Below are 12,367 nucleotides of genomic sequence, written 5' to 3' on the forward strand. Positions count from 1 at the left end.
ATTACAAATCAACCAGGTAGTAGCCTCCTCGAAATGTACTTCGACTTAGCTGTGAAGTTTTTGGTGAGAAGAATCCCAATAAGTTCTTAGACGAACGTGATGGATGGGATGAACGAAAAGCGAAAGAAGGGTGTAAGTAAGTGGGACGCGAACTTGTATGATGGCTGGCAAAGAAGAACGATATGTGTTTGCTTGGACCCAGAGGTGGCTGGGAAGGAAAGAATATGGTATGGTGCATGGCTGGGTCAATGATGAAGCAAGGATGGGTGGAAGGACAGCAGCCTGGGTGGGTGAAACAGAAACTGTATGTGTGCGTATACTTTGACTGAATGGATGCCTGGAGCATGGTATTCTCTGACTCTTACATAGCACATGTGTATCTAGAGAGAGTAGATGGTCGCCAGGTGAAGTAAGTGTTACCTTGAAGAGCATGTACCACCGCACCCGCACGTCCGTCCCAGTGCAGGGAAGGCAAGGAAAAGAAATTGTAAATGTGTCCAATACTACCATGAATAGTAGCAGTACTTTGTATTGCGTTTGCATTCACAGCATATATCTGGTTATTACGGTGGACACTCCGTACCTCTCTTAATAACTTTAGTTTACTTGTAGTACGTCATTCATGTGTGGGTGTATCACTGTTCACTCAATATTAAGCAAAGCACCTAAAGTCATCTCATCTGTCATTAAATACGTCCCATGTGAAGTGATAGATAATCAAATTAGTTAGCTTCTTCAGTTTCCTTTTCTAGTACTCATTTGCACTGTAGGGTGAAAGGTAAATTAATTAAGCAGTAGCCCTTGTAACAGAGTATTCTCAGTGCCACCCGTAATAGAAAAGTAATAGCTTCACCACCTGCATGTACTGGACCGGTACAGTAACGCAAGTCTGTCTCCATCATCATGGTGTGCAACTTTTTTTCTCGGGTGCAACTTCACTGTGCTGTGTCCATGTCATTCTGCCGGCTTGCATAAGATAACGTACCCATTTCCCTAAACAAGAGAGAAGAAGAAGAATAAGACTGGTGTACTGTCATAGTCGACTGTAATGGAAGTCCATAGTGGTCGTAGAATTAGTTCATTAAACTACCACTACTGTTAGAGCAAGGATGCAGAAGTGGGAGGTTACATAGATACTGTCCTCAATAGTTATGTACTGTGCTTTCAATTTGCTACTTGTACTCTGTGACCCAACTTTCGGCTCAATCACTTTGTGTTATTAATAAGGAGCATTGGTTACAGACTATGTCTTTCTTTCTTCATATAGTTGCTCCTTCCAAATCAACAACAAGGAGGGAGCAGGCTAGATTGGCCCGGCAACGGAGGCTGGAGGCCACAGTCGCCGAGTATCGGCAGCTGGTGGCCCTGGAGGAGGAGGAGGACACGCAGTCGAGCGGGGCAACATCTTCGACTGTGACCACTGCATCCTCCTCCGTGACTAAGCCAGCGGGACCGAGCCGGGCTAAGAAAGCCGACCGCCACCGCCAAGCAACCGAAATACCAGCTGCCCCCCACAGGAGCTGCAAGGAACGCCAACGCCGCCTACGAGTCCGCATGTCCAACCTGGAGCAGGAGGTCCTGAGGTATAAGACCTTGGTTAAGGGCCTCCGCTCCGAGCTTGCCACCCTCCGCAAGGAGTATGATGCCCATGCCGCATCATGCACCAGCACCAGCACCCTCCAGTAGTGGAGTGTCCCTTGCCCTTTTTTTATAGACTTTTGGGGGGTGGGATTTGGGAGTTGGGATCGTTTTGGGACGTTTCAGAGACAATCGTTGGGGTTAGGGTGGGTGAGGGAGATTATTTTGTTAGGGATAAATAAATATATTTTTCAACTTTATCTGACCATACCTGTTTTTTACTGCTTTTCAGTCTGGTGGGTGGGGGGCGGGGGTGTAACAGTAACTTTGTTTTCCTGAACAGTCGTAGGACTTTAGTAGTACAACCGTCAATCTCTTGTCTACTCCGAAATAATACTCCATTATACTACCTCCCACCAAACGCTTATCTTACCTGTAATTTGTGTTAGAAATTAGGGCTAGGCCCAGGGCTGGCTCCAGGTGAAATGGGGATTAACGTTGTCATTCCTGGGCGGGTGACATTTCCTCATTGCGGTGGTACTAGTGGTGTGACACAGTGGCAGTTGCATGCCTATGGAAAAAAAGAAAACGAAACCTTGTTTGTACTCCTTACTGTAGCATTACAACGGTTACGGTACGATCGAGAAAATAGCAGGTGACAGTACACTAGAACAGTGCCATAATGTAGCCTAACAAATGGTAAAGTATTGCAAGTATAACTAGTACTTGCGTTGAATTTATTTGACATTGGCTACTACTACTAGAAGATATAGTACTGAAGCTGAGTAAGTCTAGAAGATATCCTCGTATTCCTTCACCAGCCTGTTGCTGCTATCACCTTATCCTCCCCAGCAAGTGTGTGGAATTATTGATGTCATTTTAGTCAGACATCAAGCAAAACAACACAGCCCGGGGGAAGAGGGTTAGGGTTTGTAAAATGGATGGGAATGGGGGTTTCTTTTTGGGTAGGTTTTGTTGAGAGAAGAAAAAAAAAGCAGAGCATGGACAAACAATAATTGAAGATACAGAGTTTACAGACAATCTTTGGTTACAAACTAAAGGTAAGCACATGCAGTCACACTCATAGAATAAAAGACAACAATGGATACTGTATCTGTATTGCGTATGTTGTTGGAGTTGTCCTGTTGAAATTGGTAAGTAAGTTGCATGCAGCAAACAATTCCTCTTATTGGCGGCACTCCTCCATTCCAGCTGACGCTTCGTCCATCAATGTGGTGGTGACCACTGACAGAAGAGACACCCTGTCCACTGCCTGCCTGGCGGATGTTGACTGAAACCCGGCCTGTAATTATTGAACGGAAAACAGGAAGTGCTATTACAATACCACTGATAAATAAATAAAAGGTATGTACGCTGTGTGGTTCAAAAAGTGACACTTTGATTTCCCTAATAGACAGTACAATATTTTTGAAATTGCGTGCTCTGTCTGAGTCACCTTTTTAAGGATCAATAAGTATGGCCAAAATATTATAGCGGATCTTTCCCCTCAAGGTGGGTGTACTACTGTGTTTTAGAACAAAATTTGACCTTCCCAACAATGCTCCCACCAAGACCCTTACTAAAGCCAGTCGCAAAAATGTAGAAGAACCCAATCATATCTCCAAAAACGATGCCTAGCAGAAAAATGGTTACAAAACGTACTTTGAAAGTAACAGTAGACCCAAATACAGACCGTGGATTGTATTCAAACCACTTGCCTGCAAGCAAAAGTATCCATAGCCAGCATCGCTCCAACAGTGCTCTACAACAACAGAACCGCGTTGCAATAGAACCCCCCTAAACACATGCAATCCTGCTGCTAGGGCTAACCCTAACGAACCCTAACTTACAAAAAGTGCCAAAACTGGTGTTTCCTTATGGATTTTGTCCAACAAACTTCTAGCCGGTATTAGACCTTCCCAGGAATGCCCCAGGCAAGACCCGCCAACCCACCCGCAAAAAAACACCCGACACAACACCACCAAACAGCGAAAAAGCTAAATCTCATACTTACAATGTCTCTCGGCCTTCGGTCCAAACTCGGCGCTGTGCAGCTAGGTCGTCATCATCATCAATCATCATAACTCCTGTTTTCCACCACGGATTTCCTGAAAAGCAAATGCAATCAAGATTAGACTGTCGCAGCAGTGCTTCGACAGAGACCCCGGCCGCAACCCACCCACGAACAGCAGGAAGCCCCCCAAAACGCTACATTGAGCAAGATGTCTGAAGAAATGGCAAAAAAAGGCTTTTCCTTAAGGATTTTGTCCAAAACACTTCTATCCGGCATTAGACCTTCCCAGGAATGCCCCAGCCAAGACCCGCCAACCCACCCGCAAAAAAACACGCGACAACACCCCCAAACAGCGAAAAAGCTAAATCTCATACTTACAATATCTCTCGGCCTTCGGTCCAAAGTAACGCGCTGTGCAGCTAGGTCATCATCAATCATCATAACTCCTGTTTTCCACCACGGATTTCCTGAAAAGCAAATGCAATCAAGATTAGACTGTCGCAGCAGTGCTTCGACAGAGACCCCGGCCGCAACCCACCCACGAACAGCAGGAAGCCCCCCAAAACGCTACATTGAGCAAGATGTCTGAAGAAATGGCAAAAAAAAGGCTGTTCCTTATGGATTTTGTCCAAAACACTTGTATCCGGTATTAGACCTTCCCAGGAATGCCCCAGGCAAGACCCGCCAACCCACCCGCAAAAAAACACCCGACACAACACCCCCAAACAGCGGAAAAGCTAAATCTCATACTTACAATGTCTCTCGGCCTTCGGTCCAAACGCGGCGCTGTGCAGCTAGGTCGTCATCATCATCAATCATCATAACTCCTGTTTTCCACCACGGATTTCCTGAAAAGCAAATGCAATCAAGATTAGACTGTCGCAGCAGTGCTTCGACAGACACCAAAAATTACACACAAACCCCCGGAACCCCGCCAAAGAGCACCTCAAAGGCAAGCAAGTCAGCAAAAACGGCAAGAAATTTCCACCTCATATTTGGTCCAAAACACTTTTGTCCATTATTAGAGCTTCACAGCAATGGGCCCAAAACCGTCAACTCACCCGCAAAGAAGTACAACACCCCCACAAGTGCTGAGTCTTTCTTCATTGTGCGTAATCCAGCACTCTGCTTGGAGGGAAATCGCAGTCTGGAGGAGGAGGATAGAGGAGCATGTTCTTCAGAACTTGTGAACCTGAGGAATGTAGACTGCGGCACCTTCAAATCAATAAGCAAACAAGTGAAGACAGTTCTGATGATGGTCTTGTTTTTGGGATTAGGTGATTAAAGTTTGAATTAAATTAACTGTGCAAAACAAAGAAAGAGAGACACAAAGCACACAGGAATAAAAGTGAATAAGGACGAAAAAGAAAGTTCTTGATTGATTGTCTCATTTTCAGGGCTCGGTGTCAGGGAATAAGAACAAGATTTCGTCATCATACTCTGCGAATTCAGGCTGGATGAGGTCAGTGGCACCGAACAGAGAAAAAATCCCCTCATCTACGTTGCTGTCCTCCTCGTCTTCATGCGGCGTGCTTTCTCGTACTTTGTAATCTGGTGGTATGAGGTGCTGATTCATCTTGATCATTGTCAGCCGCTCCACATTTTTGGGCGAGAGGCGGCTCCGTTTGGGAGTTACAATGCCACCAGCAGCACTGAAAACACGTTCAGAAGACACACTTGCGAGTGGGCAAGACAAATAGTTTATAGCCAGGTTGAAGAGCTGTGGCCACAATTGTTTTTTGCCATGCCAATACTGCAATGGCTCATCATTAAGGAAGACCTCTGTTGAGTCATTCAGATAGTCCTGCACCATCGACTCAAGGTCATCAACTGTTCCTCCACTTTGCTTACTTTTTGCTGTGCCTGTGACATTTTTTCGAGAACCATACCCCATCAAACTTAGCCAATCCTCCTCCCCAGCCACTGTTAGTGTTGTCATTGTGTGTGGTGCAGATGATCCAGTTGCCGGTGTCTTTAACGGCTGAGAGGTCACTTGTGCCCCAGCCACAGGTGCAGAAGTGGATTCTTGTGACTGCGGATGGCCTGCTGATGCTGATGCTGATGTACTGGCTTCTCCTTCAATAACCTGCCGTTCTTTTTCAAACCTCTTGGCTGACCAGGCTAACCAATGTTTGTACTTTTGAAAATCTGCATCAGCGAAAGGAAAGAATGCGTTGTCTGCCAGCGCCTTTTTGTAGCGTGGATCCAGAATAGTAGCACAAATGTAATGCTGATCTGAGTTGATGTTTTTAAGACGTTCATCACCACGTAGGCGATGTAATAATTTCTCAGACAAAATGAAATGGTTTTTTTTTTTTCATCTTTTTGAAACTCAGAAGAAACCGCCATCAGTTGGTGCTCCAGTATGCACAACAATGGGATAGCTTTTCCCAAATTACAGTCCTCCTGGCTGACTGCACGCGTGAAGAACTCAAAAGGACGAAGCATGTCTGTCAGGCTTTTAACTATGGCCCATTGCGCCTTACTCATCCGCAGGTCCTCCTTCTGAGATGTAGCCTCTGTCAAGAAATAGTGATCGAGTACCGTATACTGCTCATACAGACGCTCAAGCATGTAGAAGGTTGAGTTCCAACGTGTTGCCACCTCCTGGATGAGTGCTTTCACTGGCATTCCACGTTCAAGTAGCAGTCTCCGCAGATGCTTCCGGGCCTTAAAAGAATGGCTGAAATGGTTGCACATTTTGCGGCAGGTGGCCATTACCTCGAACGCTGGACTCTCTTTATCACTCAAGAATTTTTGAACTACCAGGTTGATACAGTGCGCCAAACACGGCACTCTAACATGGTCACCCTTCAACATGGCCTTAACTACATTGGCGCCATTATCCGTGGAAACATAACCAATCTTGCGTTTTAGGGGGGATAGCATTGTCAAGACCTTTTTGTCAAACTCTTCCAAAAGGTTTTCTGCTGTGTGACTTTTCTCCAAGCCAAACATGGCTAGTGTTGCATGTTTCCGAGCAGCTTTGAAAACTTGGTCCGGGTCAACACCTGCGTTTAGCTTTGCTATAACACCTGAAAAAGAGACCCAGTGTGCAGTGATGCACATGTAATCATCGCCTGGGCCACTGGTCCACATGTCTGTTGTCAGATGTATTGTGTGAACAGCACTCTTCTGCAAAGCTGCCCCAATCGCCTGCAGCACATCTTCATGTAGTGCTGGAACCGCAACTCTGGCAAAATAGAACCGGCTCGGAACCTTCCATTTAGGGCAGAGCGTTGCAACTAATTCAAGAAAACCTACCGCTTCTACAAAAGAAAAAGGTAGAAGGTCCACAGCTAGCATTTTAGCCAGCTTAGTGTTATACAGACGCGTCAGTGGGTGGTTGCGTTCATATGGCACGTCTGAAGTAAGCATTGTTCTAATGTTGCCCTGGACCAAGCATTTACGGGCTGATAATGACTTCGTTGACCCAAGTTTGCTCGCTGGTGAACTTTTGTGCGTTGGTGTCTCACTCGCTCCAACACTCTTAGTGTGCCTCACATTGGGTGTGCTGCTGACAGGGGTACTGGGTGTAAGGGAAGTGTTTGACACGTCTTCTTCCTGCTCGTCAACATCAGATGAAACATCAACGTTTCCTTGATTAGGCCTTTCTTGATCGCAGCTAGGTGCGCAAACCATTTGACAGCGTGCTTTCTCTCAAGATGACCACTCTGGCCGCCGGTACCATAGTTGCTACCTGACTTACCACGACTAACTGCAAGCTTACAAAGGGTACAAATGGCAAACTTTGGATTTTTGGGACAAACAGTAAAGAAGTCCCAAACTGGGGACTTGAAGTGTCTGTGGGACCTGGAGGAGGCGGCGATACTGGTGGTGGTGGTCATGAAGCTAATGCCAGATGAAGTGGAGGATCTGGATTGCCCAACTTTTGTACGTTTTCCACTTTCACCGCCACTAATTAAGGTCGAGGTTGACGCAGGTCTCTTCTTGCCAGAAAGAAATATGGAAGCGGGACGAGTTGGTGTACTACTTAACTCCAATGATTGTGGTGTTTCCACTGCCTCCTCATCGACAACATCATCATCATCATCATCACGCGCAGCAGCTCTTCGGGCTAGGGTCAAAATGTCTGTTTGCTGCATGCCCGCTGGGGCTGCAGTGACCTTTATGATGACTGGGTCGTCGTTGGCAGAGTCTTCATCAGCAGCAGTATCCGCCACTTCTTGTTGAGCCTCATCACACTCCATAAGTCTGAGACTTTGGACGAGCTTCCTTTTACGCTTAAGTACCTTTGTTGGATCATGGTGTGCCTCACTCTCAGACGGCTGTGGTGCTGGTTCCCAAGTTTGATCCGTATCATCAGAAGGAGGTGTGCTTGAAGAGGATGTAGACACCACCCTTGATCTCTTCCTTGCTAGGGTTGTGGAAGACAATGAAGGATCAGCAGGAGGAGTGGCTTCCTCAAATGATACCTCGCCTTGATTGTCGATTTCCTGATGTGCCCCTACTTCGGGAGGAACAACTATTGTGGGCACTTGTGACCCTCCATGCACCTCTGCTTGCGCATCTCCTTGCGCTGCCTCTCCTTCCACATGTACTTGGGCTTGTACTTGCACATGTGATTGTTGTTGCAGCTGTGGTTGTTCAACACTCGTCAGATGAGCTACAACAACCTGTGTTGATTGAGGGACATTGCTGCTGCTTTCTTGCGATGAGCCAACATCACTGGTCGATGGTGATTGAAGAACTATACTGGCTGCCTCTGCAGCACTCAAGGGCTTGGACTTAAGTTGGCGTGGTGGTGGTGGTGGCACTGAGCCCAATGGAGCGGGGGGGGGTGCTGCCAGCTTGGTCCCCAGCAGATCCCGCTGCTGCTGCTGCAGGCATACTTTTTTTTTTACTCCCAAAAAAAGGGGCGGGCGGCACACCAGTCTCCTTGGTAACTTGCTTCTTCTGCTCCTTACTGGCACCTTTCTTGCTAGAGGAGCTACGGGTTACTTTTTTTGGGGCCAGGTCAGCAGGCAGCAGTTGCACGAATTGCAGAGGGTTCTGTGTCCAGACGTGACGTCGCGTGACGTTATGCTGCACACACCGCTGCAGGACTTCTTCCTGGCACTGGTGGTTCTCTTGAGTCTTCTTGTGCACCTAAAAGCAATGGAAGACAGAGGAACATCAGTTCAGTTATACACCACAAAAATTCGACAAAACACAGAAAAATGAGCACAATCCCATGCCATCCTTGATGTTTACATTGAAGACACCCCACAGAAAGACTACGGACATGCAAGTATGCAACACTCACTACCCCTGGGCATAATGGATGAAAAGTAGGCAAAATAAGTGCAGGCCTCAGACACTGCCTCTCCTCAAAATGGCCCCTTACACCCCAGGCACATGTTGCCTGTACCAGCCAGCACTCAAGATGGCCACCAGCACCACCCACATGGCCAGTCCACATCAACAGTACACCCCCAAAAAACAGAAAAACAGCCAGAAATCACCACAATCCAACGCCATCCATGATGTTTACATTAAAGAGAGTGAGACCACACCACAGGCACACTCAGTCCATGCACCACCCACCACCCCTGGGCAAAAGGCCACACCAGCAGCCCCCCAAAAACGACAAAAAACAATAAAATAAGCACAATCCCAGCCCATCCATGGCCTCAATTATGTTTAAATTCAAGAAGACACCCCACAGAAAGACTAGGCCCATGCAACACTCACCACCCCTGGGCAAAGGGCCCCACCAGCAGGCCCAAAAAACGACAAAAAACAATAAAATCAGCACAATCCCAGCCCATCCATGGCCTCAATGGTGTTTAAATTCAAGAAGACACCCCTCAGAAACACTAGGCCCATGCAACACTCACTACCCCTGGGCATAATGGATGAAAAGTAGGCAAAATAAGTGCAGGCCTCAGACACTGCCTCTCCTCAAAATGGCCCCTTACACCCCAGGCACATGTTGCCTGTACCAGCCAGCACTCAAGATGGCCACCAGCACCACCCACATGGCCAGTCCACATCAACAGTACACCCCCAAAAAACAGAAAAACAGCCAGAAATCACCACAATCCAACGCCATCCATGATGTTTACATTAAAGAGAGTGAGACCACACCACAGGCACACTCAGTCCATGCACCACCCACCACCCCTGGGCAAAAGGCCACACCAGCAGCCCCCCAAAAACGACAAAAAACAATAAAATAAGCACAATCCCAGCCCATCCATGGCCTCAATTATGTTTAAATTCAAGAAGACACCCCACAGAAAGACTAGGCCCATGCAACACTCACCACCCCTGGGCAAAGGGCCCCACCAGCAGGCCCAAAAAAACGACAAAAAACAATAAAATCAGCACAATCCCAGCCCATCCATGGCCTCAATGGTGTTTAAATTCAAGAAGACATCCCTCAGAAACACTAGGCCCATGCAACACTCACTACCCCTGGGCATAATGGATGAAAAGTAGGCAAAATAAGTGCAGGCCTCAGACACTGCCTCTCCTCAAAATGGCCCCTTACACCCCAGGCACATGTTGCCTGTACCAGCCAGCACTCAAGATGGCCACCACCACCACCCACATGACCAGTCCACATCAACAGTACACCCCCAAAAAACAGAAAAACAGCCAGAAATCACCACAATCCAATGCCATCCATGATGTTTACATTAAAGAGAGTGAGACCACACCACAGGCACACTCAGTCCATGCACCACCACCCCTGGGCAAAAGGCCACACCAGCAGCCCCCCAAAAACGACAAAAAACAATAAAATAAGCACAATCCCAGCCCATCCATGGCCTCTATTATGTTTAAATTCAAGAAGACACCCCACAGAAAGACTAGGCCCATGCAACACTCACCACCCCTGGGCAAAGGGCCCCACCAGCAGGCCCAAAAAAACGACAAAAAACAATAAAATCAGCACAATCCCAGCCCATCCATGGCCTCAATGGTGTTTAAATTCAAGAAGACACCCCTCAAAAACACACTAGGCCCATGCAACACTCACTACCCCTGGGCATAATGGATGAAAAGTAGGCAAAATAAGTGCAGGCCTCAGACACTGCCTCTCCTCAAAATGGCCCCTTACACCCCAAGCACATGTTGCCTGTAGCAGCCAGCACTCAAGATGGCCACCACCACCACCCACATGGCCAGTCCACATCAACAGTACACCCCCAAAAAACAGAAAAACAGCCAGAAATCACCACAATCCAATGCCATCCATGATGTTTACATTAAAGAGAGTGAGACCACACCACAGGCACACTCAGTCCATGCACCACCCACCACCCCTGGGCAAAAGGCCACACCAGCAGCCCCCCAAAAACGACAAAAAACAATAAAATAAGCACAATCCCAGCCCATCCATGGCCTCAATTATGTTTAAATTTAAGAAGACACCCCACAGAAAGACTAGGCCCATGCAACACTCACCACCCCTGGGCAAAGGGCCCCACCAGCAGTCCCAAAAAAAAGACAAAAATCAGCACAATCCCAGCCCATCCATGGCCTAAATGGTGTTTAAATTCAACAAAACAGTTGTATCATGCACCCCTAACCAACCCTGGTCCTACTGGATACTGTGGCTACCCACAATATAATTTATTTAATGTTCTGAAAAAGTTCCAAAATTTTACTTGCAGCAACTGTAATGCCCCAAACAAACTTACTTGTGAAAGTTGATTTCTAATCCAAAAGTGATCCAAAGACAGTCAAAAAGGCCTCAAATCCAAATATCCAGCAGCACCCACAAAAAGTAATCCTTCCAGCTCCAGATCCAAATGAAAGTGACCAGGAGATGGACAAAGCACTGGGAGGAGCCTGCTGGACAGGAACAGGAAGTTGGAGACTGTGGGGCACTTCCTTCCTCCCCCCCCCCAAAATGGACTCCTTGCAAAAAAAAAAAGCCATGCAAATGTCAACCTGAGGAGTGATTCTGATAAAAATCATAATTTTCTGAAGGTTTATCCTGTTTGCTGGTGATTTTCTTGTGCGAAATTGCAAAATCTCTATTTCGCAAGTGCGAGATTGTTCCTTTCCGCCGCAACTACGTGTTCGCAATTGCGAACTCTCGCGAGGTGTGCTGTGCAAGGTGGCAAGCCGCGAGTACGTATTCGCGGGCGACAAACTCCCGCGGGAACACGCAGCAAGATCTAAAATGGCGCGTCACTCGCAAAGAAAAACAACTCGGCAAACGCTAAAATGACGGAAAGTGAACGCCGTGCACCACGCCGCGCGCCGCAACCAAGCAAAAAATCCGCCGCGAGCGGATTCACGGATTTTCGACAAATTCGCGAGCGTTCGCGGATTGCGGATTTGCCGAAAATCCGAAAAATCCGCGAGCGGAGCGGATTTTATGCCCATGCTTACACACAATCTTATCTTCCTTTTTATCTAACAGGTTGTGTTTCACAAATTGGCGTTCCCCCCAACACCTCCAAAGCTCAACATTTGAGGATTCTGCGATTATACGTGGCCATTGTAACAACGGATAAGAAGGCTGCTTCGACACGTGGTGGACCCTCTTTGAATCACGCCAATGGCACAAGGTGAGCAAAGAAGCTTGTTTCCAAAGCAACGAGAAGTCACCTATGGGTGGAGAGACTGGATAGTGTGCAGCAAGTTGACTGCGTAAAAATGTACAATTACCTCTGGGCAGTGGGAGTGGATAGGTTGCAATAGTCTGGGTGCGCAAGAAAGGGCACTCACCTCCGGACACTTGAAGTCAATGGGGTACAACAGTCTGGGTACGCAGTAATGAGAAGTCACCGCTATGCAGAGGGAGTGCATGAG

This window comes from Lissotriton helveticus, chromosome 4_1 (genome assembly GCF_964261635.1).
Source record: "Lissotriton helveticus chromosome 4_1, aLisHel1.1, whole genome shotgun sequence".
Classification (NCBI taxonomy): Eukaryota; Metazoa; Chordata; class Amphibia; order Caudata; family Salamandridae; genus Lissotriton; species Lissotriton helveticus.